General features: G+C 42.1%; 1 long non-coding RNA gene across 1 annotated transcript; it reads left to right on the forward strand.

Annotated features, from left to right (window-relative positions):
- Window positions 1-3,272: 3,272 nt before the first annotated feature.
- On the forward strand, window positions 3,273-17,909 carry LOC115946429 (uncharacterized). The gene is made up of 4 exons (XR_004080508.2): window positions 3,273-3,395; window positions 14,459-14,658; window positions 15,398-15,461; window positions 17,539-17,909. It is a non-coding gene; the product is annotated as an uncharacterized lncRNA (long non-coding RNA).
- Window positions 17,910-18,115: the final 206 nt, after the last annotated feature.

Here is an 18,115-nt window from a genome sequence, read left to right on the forward strand (position 1 = left end):
ATTGTTTGTATAAATCAGTGCAACTCCATAGACTTTCAGCATCAGTGTTTTGGTTTATGCCAGATGAGATTTTGATCCATGGCATTTGATGATGCTTCCAGTTTTCAGCTTTCTTGTTTTGTTTTGTGGGGTTGTTTGGTGGATAGAGGGGACAGGATGTGCCATTTATTGGTTAATGAAATCACATTATACCTGGAGATAGCTGAGCAAAAGCAGCATCTCATAGTTCAGTGCAACAGGTTGCACTCATTTCCTCTGATAGCCAGAGCCACTCTTGAGAAACTGTAAGCATTAAAAATTATCATTTAATTTAAATAAACAAAATGTAGGGTTTAAATTAAAAATCAGGTTTGGAGTTTGATGCAGCAGTCAAGGTTTAGGTGAGAAGGGTGTTAGCTTTTAGAATGTTTTAACATAGGTCACACTACAGCAAAACTTAGACATAACTAAGGTTTGACCTCAGCTCAGTCTGTGTGTACTAAAGCACAGAGAAGAGTCTATTAGGTTTTGAGAAATCAGGTTCTGTTCAAAACACAGTGTTACTCCCTTGCAAAGGACCCAAGCTCTTCATGCCATGATGAGAGCTTTGATGATGCTCAGCATTTGTGAGTCTGACTCATTCATTTCTGTATCACTGATGTCTTTACAGTAAGCAGAGGACATGTTCATAAGCACATCTGATTTATCCAACTTGTCTACTTTCATGTTAAAACCTGAGATGAAACAATTTTGTTTGTGTGATGAGGTGGTACAGCTCTTCGTGAAGTTACATGACTCTGCTGCTTTAGACCCTGCTAACTGGGTCCTGTATTTGCATGTAAAAGTCTGACTTCATAATGCTGCTTTATCTTTGGCTTTGTGCAAGCTGTTTCTAGTTGAATCAATAGTAAAACTGCTCCTTAAGGCAGATAAATATGTAATTAGTAGAAATAATGGAGCAGTAGTCAGTCAGCTGCAAAAGTGATGCTTCATCTAAATGTGTGTAAGGCACTTTATTTAGTTGGCATGTTTCTAACATCTATTAAGTTAAATTATGAGAAGTGTTTTGAGCCCTTTCACAGAGAATGTGAAGCTTTTCAGTCCTTATTTACATGTGTGAATATATATGCATGGAGATTTCAACCCATGAATTAACTCCAGAGGAAAACAAACCACCAGATAAACACAAAGCCTGGGTTTGTGTTTGGGTTTATTATTTTTTCCTTTTAGAAAGCAAAGAAGCATCCTTACAGAATTTTCTGATTAATTTATTCAAAGAACTTAATTGATGTATCACAACACAGAAGTATAATTTACATGGCATTAAAAAATGGAATTGCTCAGTTCTTCACCTGACAGCAGCCAGCTGAGAGAATAACAAGAAATCAAGCTTTGATGGTCATTTGTATGACTTTGAAACATGTGTTTTTATTTAAATCGCATCTCATGCACTTGGGCTTTCTATATATTCAAATATTATGCAGTGTTTTATTAACACCAGTTATTACCGGTAGCTCTGGACTGATAGATAGATAGGTAGATAGATAGATAGATAGATGATAGATAGATAGATAGATAGATAGATAGATGGATAATCGGTCAGTCAGTCATTTCCAGGTCCTGTTGGAAGTCACAATGCATCCTAGAGCTTTGATGAAAATACAAAACCTATGCAAAGCCACCTCCGGGTTGGATATTAAATCTTAGCAATCAGAAACCTGTTTGATAGTTTGCTTCTGGGAGGCAGCTATGGAAAGAAGTTGTTCATCACAGTACTGAAGAAGAGCAACATGACATATGCAGGTACGTAAGGGCTGAGTGTCTCTAGTGGAAGAGATGTTTTAAACTTTGTCCACCTGATCCTTCAGGGTTTGGCTCTAGGGACACCTACACCTCTACAAACAGGCTAAATGGGAGAGTGCATGTCATGGCTGAGACATGTCCCAAACCTGTGAAGTGTCATCCCTCAAATAATGGATGTCTCTGCTCTGCAGCCCAAGGTCCTTCACTACCAGCTGCTCTGCCAGGAACTGAGAGGGAAAGATGAGGGGTGGGAGGGGGATAGGTAGGTGAGGGGATTGTATCTCCATATACCAGGGTGTTTTACTAGTAGCGTAAGTTGCGTAAGAAAATCTGGGAAAAATTACAGATCATTTGTTTTCCACCTCCCTACAAGCACAAAGTACCTTGTCACTCTGTCTCATAAAGATTTCAAAGATGGTTTTAATACTTGAAACTTCCTCCATCTTCAAAGAACAAGACCTCGAGACAGATATGTGGGAATTGCCTAGCCAAGTAATGCAATCTGAGTTTGTCTGCAGTGATCTGCAAACCACAGACTCTGAAATGAGCAAGGGGTTATGTGAATGTTATGTGAATGTTCCACATAAGTATTTATTTTTATTTTCCTTAGCAGAAACTGTCAAATAAAATATCTCTTGCCTTCAGAACTTTTGCAGTTTGTGCAGAGCTTCTGCAAGCCAGGGCTTTGCTTAGTACACTTAATTAGAGTTTACTCATTATAAGAGTGCAAAATACAAGCTGGTTTTGCTCTGGGAATTGAATTTTGCTGCATTCTATTCCTGGTTAGCATCAATTGCTTCTTAGCATTGGCAAGGATGCTCATGAAATCTGGACATGTCTAGTGCAGGAAAGGTTGGTAGATTTAACAAGGAGGCATTAAAAATTGATTTAATAGAGCAGTAGCCTGGACTTTAGCATGTAACGTAATTTCAGCATTGCTCCAGGGTAAGTATTCCATTTTTACTTTTTTTCATTCCAGACTAAATGAAACAGATGCCTCTTAATACACTTCTTTGGTAAACACACTCTGAGAATCCTCCATCCAATTGTAAGTGATTAGATGGCTAAAAATGCAGTCTGTAATAGAGAAAACAGATGCAGTGATAATTATCCAAGTGCCCTGCATATCAAACATTAACTATTGGTGGTGGAAAAAAAAGAGCCTGAAATCAAAACAAAGTGGGATTTGCTGCATCAGATCAGACTACCCCTTCAGGTTGTGACATTATCTTCAGATATGGGCTGAGCTTGTCATAATTTATAAAGAAATCAGAAATGCTTCTTTATAATGCTGGGAAGAATGCATAAAGCTTCTCAGGTTCACTACTGGTTATTTGTACATGATTCTTGCTAGTCAGGAATGGAACTCAGAAGGTCTTGAGGCTTCTAATAGTAATTATTTGAGTATTTCAAATCTACAGCCTGAATTTTCCATGCAGTTTTACTGCCCCCAAAAGCAGTTATCCAGCTGTGCTCTGTCTTCAGTAATACAGGAACTGAAATGCCTTGGTTGGACGTTTGAGGTTGCATCACTGAAATAAGTTTTGCCCGTGGCTGTTGTGGAAAATTCCATGTGGATGTGCAAGCTTATCGTCTGATCTTCCAAGATGCTGGTGAGTATAGCACTAGCCAGAGTGACCAGCATGTATGCAAGACCTTAGTCCAGGCTGGAAGGTTTAGTCCTTTGACTAAAATCATTGCAGCTTTTTCTGACTGCTCTTGTTTTGCTATCACATAGCTGATGATGGTTCAATTTTAACATATAAATGTCCAACAAAGAGCTTGCAATATGATCTAATCATTTCTGCTGTTTTATTTTTTCTTCCTATTTTTTTAAAAGGGTTGCAATGCTGAAAATGTGAAACTCCTCTCTGAGGCTGACAAAGGTATTTGGCCCAGATTCCCATCAACTAACTGGAGGCATCTAACCTGAGATGCCTAAGGGTCCTCACCCAGCATTAGCTGTCTGAAAACTGGGCTGCCCCAGATCCAGACTGATAGTCTGTCTTCCTTCTCTTGACAGTCAGGACACAACAGGTATTTTCAGAGGGTAGTTGAGCCCCTCCTAGAATAGGTGGGAAAATTGTCTCCTGCAGGTGCCCGTTTTATCTCTGACTGTAAAGTGAGCCTCAAGTGGTGACATGAGCTAGAAGTCTGATTTTTGGTGGTTTGGTTACCTGAGGTGTTACGCCAGCCAGCCCCATTGTTCCTTCACTTCTGCTCAAGAAAGAGGAAAGACAGTGCCTCGCTGAGGGTTAGTCAGTTCAGCTGAGATCTGAATCTGCCCTTGGGAAGAGCTGCTTTTCCTTTGACTATTAGAAATGGGCAGCTCAGAGAGAGTGTTAGGATGGAACCAGATTGTCTTCCTGCAGTCTTATTCTGGAGGAGAGGGAGAGAGGACTTGTTGCAGAGCCCCAGAGCTCAGCCGGTTCACTGGAAATCACTCTCTCCCGAATAAGAAAGACTGTAAGTGTCACCATCTATGGGACACAAATGCCTTACCCAGAGGCTTTTGACTTACCAAGCTGGTTTCTTCATGAAGTGAAAATATATACTATATTGATTAGGAAATAATTTACTGTGACATCTGAATGCAGACACTTGTGCCTGGAGACTTAACAAAGTGGGCTGCTTTTATTCTGAAAACTAATCATAGTTATATATTGTCAGTTGCCAACACATTTCTCCATAGAAGAATGCTCATGTTAGTCCTAGTCACATTAACACAAGTTAGAAGTATGTGCCACCATCTTCTGATGTACAAATGAATGTGTTCTTGTCATTCAGTCGTCCTAAAAGGTTGGGCAATAAGATCGAGCTGCTGTGCTAGGCCTGTCATTTCAGTTCCTCCTTGGCTGGTCCTTGGCTTTGGTCAGAAGCATGCTCATGGGGTGGACTCATCGATCTGGAGTAGAGAAGCATAACGCTGTAACACAAGGTATGCAGAGGCTGGTGGTTAAAACAGGAAACTCATGTAAACCGCTTATCATTGACAGGTAGGTAAACTTTGGAAACTGAGTTGAGTTCACCTGTGTGATATGTGTGAGAAACAGGTCAAGGCCATGCTGCCTGTTTACCTGCTTTTAATCTCCACCAGGGCACAGCAATTTATCATCTTTCCTAAGTGAAAACCTTGCTCAATACAGAGGAATGGTCTGAAGTTCCATGGCTGAGGATGCTAAGGATACACAAGTGTTCAGGTCAGAAAAACCTAATGGGCTTTCTGGGTTTGAAATATGCCTGTCTAGATGCAGTTCGTTCAGATTATATTTGGCTGTCATTCTGCATATGTCAAATATACTCGTGGGATGGTCTGTAGGTAGCTCCTGGGGCACGGCTGAGGCCAGGTCAGGCTGGACCCAAACACAAGACCCTTCTCTACATTCTCCTGCACTACACACTGAGTGGTAGCAGGAGCAGCCTTTGCTTTGGTTCAGCAGTAATCAGTGGGCTAGCCTTTCATTAGTGTCTGACACTAATTAATATGCCATGTGCTCTTTCAAGAGCACCAGATAAGTACTCACAGCTTTTGCTAGGCAAACGGTAACTTCCATTACTTGACCAGATTTGCTGATCTGTTAGGTATCTCACCCCTTGCAAAACTCTGCAGCCATATCGTAGCAGGCTGCTAAGCATTTCCACCAACAAACAAGAAGGACTCTGATTTTGAAAACCACAGCCTGGGTAAAATCCCATTGCTCTTTTCTGATCCAACTTCTCCTGACATCAACTTTTTGTCTGAATTTGTCCAAACACAGCCAGAAGGACAAGCTGCAGGTTTAAGCTCACAGTGGCCAGCAAATTCCATCCCTCATCTTAAAAGCCTTTTGGTTTCCCATGACTTTGTTGCATCTTTCAGGTCTCAGGAGGGGAACCACAGGTTGTAAATTTATTTACGTGTCCTCTTTTCACACTCCTAGGAGTGAAAAATAAAATGCTGCCCAGCTAGGCCATCCCTCTGCCTCTGAATAAACATTTGTGTCAGGGTTCCCATTCTTGCCAAGGTGTTAGGATAATATTCTCATGCTGATTCCCCTGCCCTCCTTCAGCATCCCAGTGCTGGAGGTCCACTTCCGAGGCTTTGAAATGGCCATGCTCTCACTTCATCTCATACACATGGAAATCAGGTCACCAGAAGGAGTGAGCTTGTAAATCCCCCCTGGGAAGTCAACAGGGCAGGTTAGGAAATTATGACCTTCAGTATACTAATGGTTGAGTGAAGAGCTCCGTGCACCCCAAAGAGGCTGCAACAGAAATGGAGGAGCCAGGGCTGATAGCACTGCCAAAGAGCTTGGGCCTCCTTCCACTGACCATTTTGCCACTGTTTCAGCAAAAGCCAGAGCTGAGTGTTTGAAAATTTTAACTGTTTGCTTGCTTATATACACTGAGGACAAAGGATCTCCTATCATCAGTGACCATTTGTATCAAGGTTCAGAAGCACTGACAGGGGGGCCTTATTGTACGAGGCAGATGCCCAGATTGTCCTTGCCGCAGACTTGACAAACAAGAGATGAAGGGCTACAGCACACAAGTAGTGTGGGTATTGCAGCAACATATTTCTGGCATCAACCACAAGACCAGTTTGTTTCCTTAGTAGTTGTGTAAGACACAGAGAGTGCTTCCTGGTTGTGCAAACGTCTCCTGCTTATGCTGCTTCTAATTAACCAGAGGAATATACTGCCATGTGGTGCTATGGAGGCAGATAGCTCTGGTGACTGCACAGCAACAAGGAAAAGGCTTTGTTTGTGCTTCAGAGGGGATCCTAAGGTATTCCCTGAGCCCACGCTGGAAAGCCCTCCAGCTACTTGCCATCACATACTCTGTCCAGCATCGAACCTGCTCATTTTCTGGGCAGAATTAGCAATGAATCCTCCTGTTCATTTAGATACACCTAAACAGGGTCTTTTTCTGGCAAAATCACAGTGGTAAGAGAAGGAATATTCTCTACCTACTGGGTTCCATAGCTGGTCCAGGCGGAGTTTCCAGTGCAGACCTGGAAATGGGTCTGCAGGCAGGAAGAAGGTTCTGTCAGTCCTCAAGTTTCACAGCTGGGAGCCAGGCACAATTTTTCTCCTCATTACCTTATTACATAGGTAGCTTTATTTGTGAAAGGGATTTATCTTTAGAATTTCCTTGCCTTGTGTACACCAGCCGTGTTCAGGGAAGCACCTGGTCTTTGGCTTGGTTGCACCACCAAGTACCACTGTTTTCTTTTCCATAGATGCACAGCAGTTCAGGAGTTTATGTGTGAACAGATAAGTGTGTTGCTAAACCCACACCTCTGAGAGCTGAACTGAATGCTTCTGTTCACTCCTGACCTCTAAGCCAGTGGTTACATTTGAAGTGTCTCTCTAGTGACTGAAGATAAGGTCAGTGTTGCTTGTTTAGGGTAAGGCAAATTAGGTACAGTGAAAGGCCTGAAGGGAAGGAGGGAAAGCTGTTGTGAGAAAGACCATGCATTCAGTATTGTTCTGTCTCTGTAAAAGAGACAGGGGGCAGTGCCCAAAGCCCTGATCTAGATTAGATCCAGAGGGATTAGATCCAGAGGTCTTGTTGGGACTGCAATAAGATCATCTTCAAAGCTTAAACACTGACTTAAATATTTCTTTTCTAATCTTGAGTAGGAGTTGGTTTGAGGATATCGCTTCAAGAACATCTTGAATACAAAGTATCATGAAATTTGTATTTATCAGTGATCGAAGAAATAGATAGAAATAAGTTGTCAGGGAGGAGAGAACTTCAAACAACAATGAATGAAATGATGCAGAACTCCTGAGATTAATCAAATAGAGTATCTTAATTTACAACTTACTTTAACATAGTTAAATGCCTATTAGTGGGAACAATTGTCTTTTGATACATTAGAAAGAACCAGCAAAAGAACAGTTCTCTTGGCTCTTTGAAAAACTCCGGGGTTTTAAAAACTGAAGTAATAGTTGGATTTCTGCCTGAAATCCTGTGTTATGGACTGTCTCTCCCAGGTGAAACACCGTGTTCAAAAATGTGCTCATCTTTGCTGTACCCAAGCCCTGTTAGGGTTTATTTGTTTTAGAGGTCCCTGAGAGGTTTTGAGTAATTTTCTTAGGGGACACAGTGAAGCATGTGCAGCAGCACTTGAAATGGGAATGTTCCTCTTTCTGTATCAGCTGGCACAATCCCTCCGACGGGCATCTGGTTTGGGCTGTAGGGTTTTTCTACATTGTGTTTGCAGAGCTGTCTTACATCAAAAGAGAACCTAGAGAAAAGGGAACAAAATCTTAAAACCGTTCTCTTTCCTCTACCACTACTGTGAAATATGCTCCCAGGAATGACAGCAGGTCACATCATTATTCAGCGTTGGTATATAAGTGCTTTGGGAAGGGTTACGAGGGCATTTCCATTATTTGCTGTGGTTGTTTGGTGGTTGTGACATTTAGAGGGTACTTTGAAGAAAATAGCCTGGCTGGTAAATGACAGCAGAGAAAGGGGAAGGAAAGCAAATGGAGAGAAGGGAAGTTCACAGAGATTTCCTGACAAGATGAAAGGATGAAGAAAACCCAGTGAGTTCTCATTCAAAAACCGTTTTGGTGGCCTCTGAATGAGAACTGTTTCTTAGCATGCTTAACAACTACTTGGTCTTGTCCAGGAGTGCACTTCACCAAATGTCTGCTGTGTTTAACACCACAGTCAGCTTTGTAATGAGTGATGAGAATTATTTTTACAGCTGAGCTTCTTAAGAGAGGCCCAAATGTGGTGTGTAAATCCTGGCGGGTTTTAACACACCTCAGTTGCACTGAAGAGGGAAATGCTGATCTTCATCAGGATTAATAAGGTACGGAAAAATATCAAAGTTTAAACCAAATGAAAAGCAGCCTGGGAACCTGGTGACTTCTACAGTCTGTGCATGTGGAGGGACAGGGACAATGACAGGACTTTCCCTCATGATTCACAGCACAGTCTTGGTCAAGTCTTCCTTCCCATATGTCCTGCAATGTCACAACCTGCAAAGGAGACAAAACAGTAACCACTACTCCAGATGCACACTGTGGGGAATCAGTGTTTGTACACAGCTTTAATTAAGGATTTAGTAAGTCTCAGTGGCTCTGATATCAGGTGATGGCATAAATTAAATATTGCTAGGTACTTAACTGAAAAAGAGGAGTTTGGAGAAAAAGTATTAGGGTGGCCTGAGAAGAGTCTTGTGGACAAGCACATTCATATTTTGACTGTGACCTTGGGAAGATTGTTTAATCTGTCCTCTGTGTCTTTATTGCCAAACTCTAAACCTGAGACTATGTGTTACAGCCTTATTTGAAGGATTGCATGAGTAAATTAGTCAGCCTCTGAGAGACACTCAACTCCTACATTGGTATAGAGAGAGCTGGCCAGGAAACTTCTTAAATCCTTCAACTTTATTGCACATCAAGATAAAACAAACTTTCAAAGGTTGTTGAGTGGCTTGGTGATTGAAACATACATAGAACAAGCATCATTTTGGTGGTAAGCGTGTTCCTGTGGATGCAGATTAACATTCAAATTACCATTAACTTACTTCATAGAGGTACTTGAACCTAGAGCTTTCCTCTCATGGAAAACTGTTCAGAACTGGGGTGCTTGGTTTAAAAAAAAATCTGTTTGTGTTGAAAAAAGAATAAATGAATTAAAAATCTGACCGGCTCTGAACACAGAACAGGAGGAATGTGATAAATAAGTGCAAAATTTAAATATGGAGGAATCCTTTTAGAAAAGGCAAGGCACAAGAGGGAACAAGAAAAGAAAAAGAGAAAGAGAATATGAAAAGACCTGCATATCTATCACCAAATGTGTCTTTTCCAAAGCATGTGGAAAAAAGCATCACGAAGGGTGCAACACAGCAGGCTATGTGTAGACTGAATGCATAAACCTGTCCCCAGAGTGCTGAATAGTGCAGTGGTAAGGGATAGTGAGGTGTGAAACAGAGCAAATTTAGAGAAAGAAGAGCTATGTCAGCAGCAGCATCAAAACCTAGAGACTAACATAGCCTTGTTTAAGAGAGATTAGAGGCAGGGAGAGAGGGGAGGGAGAAAGTGTTGGTGCACTATAAGATTATCACACATTTCTAAAGAGGTCTCAAAGAGCTGACTTCCTGCTGTGGGGTTCCTCACATATTGGTGTGAACAAGCATCGCACTATCACCTGCAAAGTCTTTAAGTGCAAGTGGTGACACTTCAGCATTCACAGCCTGCCTTAGAAAATCCAAGGGAAGCAAAAGAAAGATGAAAACCATGCAAATCAAAAGGGTGCTGCTCCCATTGTTCATCTTGCTGCTTGGCTAAGTGGGGGCTTTGAGCAACAGAGGTCACATCTCTGCCTGCACCCTAGGGCAGAGCAGCACTACCACTGTGGAAGCAGCTCCCCTGCAAACAACGTTAATGATAACAGTACAGTGATATCACTTTGCTAGGCAGGACACAAATTGTCACCAGGAAAGCATGCTTTTAGCAGAATATATACCTGCAAGCACAAGTACCAGTAGATGATTACCCTGTGACATGGCAGCACAGCCCCTTTGACAGTATAGGCAGAACTGAAACCACCCTGGACTGTCTTGAACCAAACTGGGACTTTATGGGCAGCTGAGAGTCGGTCTGAGTTATCAAAGATAAGAATGGTGCACCTAGACCTTCTCCAGCTAGGACCTTGGGAATGATTACTGCACCCCTGGCCATGAGCTCCTGCTGGTCACAGCTCACTGGCTCAAGGACTGAATGTGCTGTGAAACACATGAAGACCTGAAGCTGAAGGAAGCAGGAGCTTCAGACAAGTATAATAGCAAGGAACAGTTCATGCACCAGAAACTGAAGGAAAATTAACCCAAGATTTTGACACCAGGTAAAATAGTTGATCAATAGGGTCACTGCAGGACCATGCTGAACTCAAGAAAGATGTTAGGCATGTCCACATGCTCCGCTGTGTGCATTTCATACCCTGTAGATGATGTAGCACCAATGAGCTCCCCCAAGGAGAGTTTTGGGCTTCTGTCTCTAGCATGGAACAATGGATTGCCACTGCAGCCTTGTTATGGTACTGTGTTACAAATGTGCAATGAGAATCTGGAATAAGCAGGACTAATCAAAGTCCTTTATTTAGATTATACAATAGGGTTAACAAAGCCTGTCTTATTTGCCAAGAAGGGATGCATGGGAGGGTTTTTTTGGGGGGTAAAGGGAGTATGCTCTGAGGATATGTTTGTCTAGTCTTAATACTTAGTTTTGGTGTGGATAACCTTACTTATTTGATGTCCAAGCCTATGAAAAGGACACAAATAAGATGTGAACTAACTTTGTGATCTGCAAACCCAGAATATCCCACAGCCATTTTCAGCAATAAAGAAACTGTCCGTGTTCTTGGTTCTTTGTGGGAGACAAGACACCTATAACTACCAACAAAAAAATCAGGCAAATTCCAAATGCCTTATTTTTCACTATTACTAAAGCCTCCTCAGCAAGTCAATCCATTTCTCTTTTGAAACAGTGAGATAGCATGCCAGGCTAACACTTAACCACTTAACTAGAGAGCTGTTTGAGCTTGCCTTCCCCACATATCAAGGAAAAAGTTTTTTCCTTCTTTTAATGAAAACTCACTTTTTTTTGTCCTTTATTTACTTCTTTTTTTGAGGCTTTCAACCTCTGTTAACTGTGGGAAAAGGCTTCACTTTGCCAGGGTGCAGCATGCATTGTAAAAGTAATTCAATTTTACACCATAGCAATGACATGATCAAGGGAATTTTGAGCAAGCTTTGTGACCAAGAGCATTTAACAAGTATGTGAAAAGCTTTCGAAGGACCTTCATGAAAGAAAGAAAGGTTATAACAATAGTAGAGGTAGTTTGATAGTGGCAAATTAAGAGTCATAGGAGTGACTCTAATCAGGATAGACTTTAAAGCAAAGCACCTTTATATCTCTTGGGTATAGGCCTGAGTACATTAAGAACTGTTGGGTTTCTGCTGGTAAGTACACAAACGCCTGTGGCATTCAGCACTTGCTTCTCCTCTGGCTGATGAATTCAGCCATGCAAGGACAACGACTTTCTAAACAAAATAAGTAAAACTACGAATTTGGACTGAGTACCTTGGAAGAATAATACTGAATCATTTTTGGGTTTAGTCAGTATCTAGACTTCTTTAGAGGTTTTTACCTTCCGTTTTGTTCCCTGTGGAAACCTCCTGTCAGTTCCAATGCAATCATGGAAACAGTCTTGTGTACAAAAGCAATGATGAACATGTTTCTTGCACATGTTACTGGTTTATAAGGCCTGTGCAGCCTGAGCTAGATTCTGTCCTCAGCTATACACCAGTGAAGCACATGAAGTACCACATGCAAGAAAAGCCATACAAATGATAAATAGTTATATATACTATGTGTATTCATATGCACATTAGGGAGAGTTGTTCTGGGCACATCATTAAAACTTAGGGTTGGTAGGGGACATGTATAGAGATGTATGCTTTAGAGGAGAATCCAGCTATCTAAAAAGGTAATACATATCAAAACAGAATTCCAAGCTGTTAGGCCTAATTTTGTTGTTTCTCAGATGTGGCTTAATCAGCACCTTTTATATATCTGTTACTGTGAAAAATGGTCAGAGTTTATTTTGCCCAGGCAAAAGGTTCCAACTTGTCTTTTTCTCTGCTAGCAAAAAAATAAGAAATGAAAAAGTAGGGCCTGACTCGTTTTTGCAATCGACAGGGACACCTACAGGAAGACAAAATTAACACATTGGCATATTGGGTGTTTTCTGCTTTATTTGTTCACAGCTTGAGCCTATTACCTAATAGAGACACAAGAAAATGGCCCATCTGTTTGCAGTGGGCAAATGTGTGAGTACTACTCTCTGGGGCTGCATGGGAGAAGGGTTGCTTTTCAAGAGCGTATTTACTTTACTCTCTGTTTTCTCAACGGTGTGTATTACTCAATACTAAAAGGCTAATTTGTTTAAGAAAACCAAACCTGACTTCTTCAGTTAATTGCTTACAGAAAAGCTGTAGGTATTGCATGGATTCTGTGTGCTTTGCTGAGTGCACTGGAGTGGCCTCCACTACACAACCAACGAGGAAGCAGAAAAGCCAACTTGATGGCAGCAAACTGCCCATTGTTCCTGGCCTGCTTGGTCTGGTGGGGCGGCAGCTCTTGGAAAAAGATGTGTAAGGAGTAGGAGAGAGATGAAAGTCTTTCTGTCAAGGAATGGAGATGAGGCAGCTGGGAAGGAAAGTCTGCTCAGGGGCACACGGGATTTGAGATATGATTAATGCTTTGGCAACACGTTAATGAAAACAGGATCTGGCAACAGAGAGGAAATGCCTATGTGTTCGCTTATAACCATCCTCGAGCCGGAAGAGGAGCCTACGCTCATGCCAAAGTCATTCCAAGCTTTTGCATGTACATGAGTGGAAACAGGCTGTAATAGAACAATGTGGAATTTAGAGACCTACATCCTGCTGAGCCCATTCCACCAGTGGGAGCTGGGTCTGCTTTCTAGCTGTTTTTATAAGAAGAGGGACAGGGATCATTTTGGCAAACATCAGCATGCTCTCCCAACAACGTCAGCAGTCTCTGCACCTTCTCCCCAGCTCCTTTGCCACTCAGGCTTTCAAAACTTTTTAAAACACCTTAACCAACCCCACTGGTGACAGAGGTAGCTTATACTTCTCTGTAGTCTGCAGGGACAGAACTGCTTGAAGGTATTAGCTATGCTAAGCCTCTTAAATAACTATTAAACACATAAAACTCTTAAATGCACGCAAATCCTGTGTAACAAATGGCAAACAATAAGGAAAAGCTGATCAACCATTATACAGCAATTTAATCTATGCAATTTGCATAATTTTGTCTAACAGAAGGAAGCCATAGCAGAATTGCTTTCTGAAGGAAGGCAGAAATGCTGTGCAAAACAGGTAAACAACTAGGAATGAGGATTTTTCAAGTTCTTGGCAAATTCTTGGCATACAGACAAAGAGAGTGTGATACAATTGCAAGAGATATGATGTAGATGGACTGGAACAGATAAAAGGCAAGTTGGGAGCATAAAGAAAATTTAGGTTTGCAATCAAACTGGTAAATTTAGAACAAAGGTTGAGCAAACCTTTAACTGTGTCCCCCTGTGTCATTTCAGTAGACTTAGGTGTTGGCATCCTGTCCTGAGCTACAGTACTCATAGCTACGACAGGCAGACTGCAGCTACCTGCAACATTTCTGCTTGTTTCATAGCACCCTCATATTTGGAGAGATCAAAGAGTTGTGACTTCTGAGCAGATTGTTTTACACATGACCACAAAGCAAACAAGCCACTGGTACCAGAACTCAGGGACACTCTATGAAATAGCCTGTACCTCGTCTGGGGCTCCTGCAGGAACCATTTTCTCTGGTTTACAGTCTGTAAGTGGTCTCATGTTTCTGGAAACATGCCTAGCACATTGTGGGCTCTGTCGCACTAATCTAAATTCACATACTGAGCATGAAGGTATGTCAGGGATGGGAGATGCACAGGAGCTTACTCCTAAGTAGGTAACTGGAGGCTGCTTGTCACTGCAGAGCCACCTGCTTAGGTACAGCCCCTGCACCCTATGAATTTACACCAGGAGCTCATTAACAACTTAGTGCTGAGCTGAAAATCACCTTTTTTATCCTCTTTTTTCTTTTTTGTTCTTTTTTTTTTCCAGGAATGTCCTCTATTATGTTCCCAGCAATCTGGTGGCCATCAACACCTTGCCGATAAACTGGAAATCTTCACCTTCTTCCATCCTCACCTCTCAAATGACCCATGAAAGAGACTTGGAGATCAAAGAAATCCTCTTCCATCCTTATCCTTCGGACAGAGAGACTGATGGGATTTAGCACCCATGTGGGAGTATGAGCATTGGTAACTGGGGAGTGGGAGAGGTGGAAAATGATTGGGGGAGGTGGTGGTGGAAGAGTGCAGAAGATGAATTATCTGGGGAGGAGGTGCATACTGAATTGTGGTCTCCATAGCAAGTGTGAGAAGGCAGAAGAGAAATTACTTCCTTCTGCCCCAAATAAAGATCAAGGAGTATTTGCATTCAAAGGAGTTGGGTTTTGCACATATCTTTGCAGTCACCTTCTTTTAACTGGAAATCCTCACTAATGAATTGTTCTGCAAATTCTGCTCCTGCACATCATTTGTCTGAAGGGTTTGCTTGTTTTTCCAGTGCTGACAGCATGTGTTCTTTGCCTTCACATTTTGCTGTCCAAAGCCAAATAAAAAGTATAAAGCCAATTAGATGAGGGAATTAGGAGATTCTATGAAATTTTCAAGAGACCTTGCAATTTCAATACGTTAAACTATAGATCTATGTGTTACAGATAACCAAACAAAATGTTCAGTAATGCTGATATTTATCTGTTATTGTTGTTCAGCAATTTTAGGCTTTATCTTGAATTCGTGTTAGCAAACTCAGCAACCTGGGAGCTTTTCACAGCACCTTAAGGCAGTCTAAAGTGGAGCTGATGAATAATCAGTGATGGAACAGCTGTTATCCAGAGATAACAGAGGACTTCAGGCTGCAGATGTGCATGAGGTCAAGGGAGACAATGTTGTGCATGAAAAAGTCATACAATGGAGTTCTGTGTATTTTCTTCAGATTTGAAGAACAAAGAAGCATCGACCTTTTGTCTGCTGCTGTCATCCCCTGCTTCACCATTAAGGTAGTTTTCTTTTCTTCTTTTTTTTTCCCCTAATGGGAGGTATTTTGCAATAGACCCCTGTCAATCATGCCCTGAAAAACATGAGCTCGTCCATGAGCAGAATCTTTTGTAAAAGTTTAAATATTCTGAGGGTCAAAACCATGGCAGGAAGGTTAACACAGCGCTTTGGATACCTGTGATTTGGATGTATTTGTTTCAAAGTCAGGTTAATTTTAATCACTGAGTATGCCAAGTTTCAGAGGACAAATAAAAACCAGAAGAAACAAAACTATACTTCTGCAGTCAGTAAAGATCTTTCCAGCCTCCAACAGTGGTCAGTAGTATGTACATGAACAATAGTGGCAATCTGTGATTTAAGGACTTTCAAGTTGAGGTTGTACCAATGTCTTTGTGTTGAATTGCATTAATGGACTATTCTTATCTACATATTTGTCCTTTTGTTGTTGCTAATCCATCCAAAGTTTCATAATTGACACATTACAGGAAGACGTACTTCCTGTTTTGACCTTGCCATCACATCATTTCAGGTGACGCCAGTTAATATTTGTATTGTGACAAATGGTGAATAACTCTTCCCGTGTTGCCTCTCAAATCTGTCACTATGATACATGTCACTGTTGTTGCCCAGTTAGAATCTCTGACTGCTTAATGTCTCCTTATAAGCTTTTAAGCATCACTGTGCAGTACTGCTCCCAACTTCCAGGGTGGCCAGGGGAGGATGCATGGAGCAAGCGTTGTGCTGTGCCATCATCCTCCAGCACATGCTGAGCTCACCTCTGCCACGGGCAGGTCCCTGGCATCTGCAGGGGAGCAGCAGCTCCTCCTGGCCCCTGTTACAGGAATGCTCAAGCCTCTGAAACATGGTCATGCCAGGGGAAGGCAGGCAGGGAGGAACACTGCAGAATGGTGTGCCATGGGGGCAGCTTGCCAGGGAAGTCAGTGTGCCTCACCTGAGGCTGAACATAAACCACGCTCTTCTTCCTGGCAGGAGCACAGCAGTGTGAGGACAGGAACACAGGAACAGAGCTCTGTGCCAGCTGCATGCCCAGGAGCAGGGCATGCTGCCACCTGCAATCACCCCAGCTCAAAGCTCTCCCCCAACACTGGCCCCAGCCAGCAGCCTGCTTTGGGTGTTTGGCTGCAGGTCCCTGTCCCACATGCCCATTACCCTCCCATGGGGCCCTTATTCACTCCTCACCTGAGAGCCTGGATGAACTAACCATGTTCTAACTGTTGGGATTTTCTTATTTTAAGGAAGGTGAGTGTTCACAGATCATCTCCCCAGCCAGACTCATCCTCTGTGGTGCATCCCTCATGTTCAGTAGAGAGAATGAGTTGGGTTTAGTTGAGAAATGCGAGTTAGAGCAGACAACAGTTATGTTCCCAGCCCAGCTTGTTATTCTTTATGGTTCCCATCCCCAACAGAGCACAATGGCTTCTGTTGCTCTTAGTCCATGGGAAGCTGGTGTTTGACAGTAGTCTCCCAGCACTTCTGTTTTGGTTTTCTGCTTGTGTTGTTACTTTACTGTTGAAGTTAAGATTCCAGTTCTTTCTTGTTGGGTTGGCTTTGGGGTTTTTTGTTGGGTTTTTTTTGTTGTTTGTTTTAATTGTTTTTTCCCCTCCTCCACACTTAATTCTCTTGGCGCAAGGCTGCCACTCACCAGCTGTTCACAATTCCTTCACCCCTTCTGGTTTTCAGTATCACACTACCATGACATAGACTTAAAGGACATTTTCTTCCTCACAGGAAGCTTCCCCTGCCTACTGAATAAATGTAATAAAAATACTTTTCTCTCTTTCCTACCTTGGAGGAAAGTTACTAAATTTGTATTCCTCATGTAATTCAGATTGGACAATCTGTCATCCTCAAATTGCCTGAGTTTGATTTCCTGGCTGGTTTTAGATCCTAGAGTGACTGATCTTCCTTTCTCCTTGATAGAGCAAGCTCATCCACCAAATGAATTACTCTATAATTACTTTTCAACTAAAAGTCCAGTCATTAACTAACAAATCTGGACTCCTCTCTCCTGCCCTTTCCATTTTGTTTTGTGTAATTGGTTTTTTTCTTTCTTCCTAGGCTGAAACTTGACCTAAAATCAGTGCATTCCTACATATCAGCAACTGGTACCCAAAAGAGGCAAACTGGAATGACATTGTGAAGCAATTGGTTACAGCAGAGTCATCTGCTTGAAAGGAGTGAGAATAGCTCTTGCTAGGCAATGTGCAGAGCATGGCAACTCTCACTGCTGCTAATGGGAGAAGAGGCTCCCGAGCTCCTTTCAGGAATGTACTGTTTTAATTTCTAATGGAGTTATTTGTTCACTTGTTAAAGAACTCATCTCTTAGGGCAGAGGCTCTCAGAGACAATAACAGTGGCCACATGCAGCCACCAGGGAATTCATTGCAGCCACAAGACAAAAACTTGCTCTGATTGTTCAGTTCTGTTTTGACTTAAACTGTCAAAACTGTGGCCACCATTAATTTACTGTGATGGCATGTGTCACAGCTGCTCGCCCGAGAGCCACTGGTTAGCCCTGTCTCTCTTTTAGGCACTGGGAGCAGGAGGTCTCAAGCTGCAGAGTAATGTACCAAGTCAAGTAGTCTGCAAAGCCCTGCTAACATTGCACACTGGTATTGTCTCTGTGATATTTCAA

This window comes from Melopsittacus undulatus, chromosome 3 (assembly GCF_012275295.1).
Source record: "Melopsittacus undulatus isolate bMelUnd1 chromosome 3, bMelUnd1.mat.Z, whole genome shotgun sequence".
In the NCBI taxonomy this organism is placed as follows: domain Eukaryota; kingdom Metazoa; phylum Chordata; class Aves; order Psittaciformes; family Psittaculidae; genus Melopsittacus; species Melopsittacus undulatus.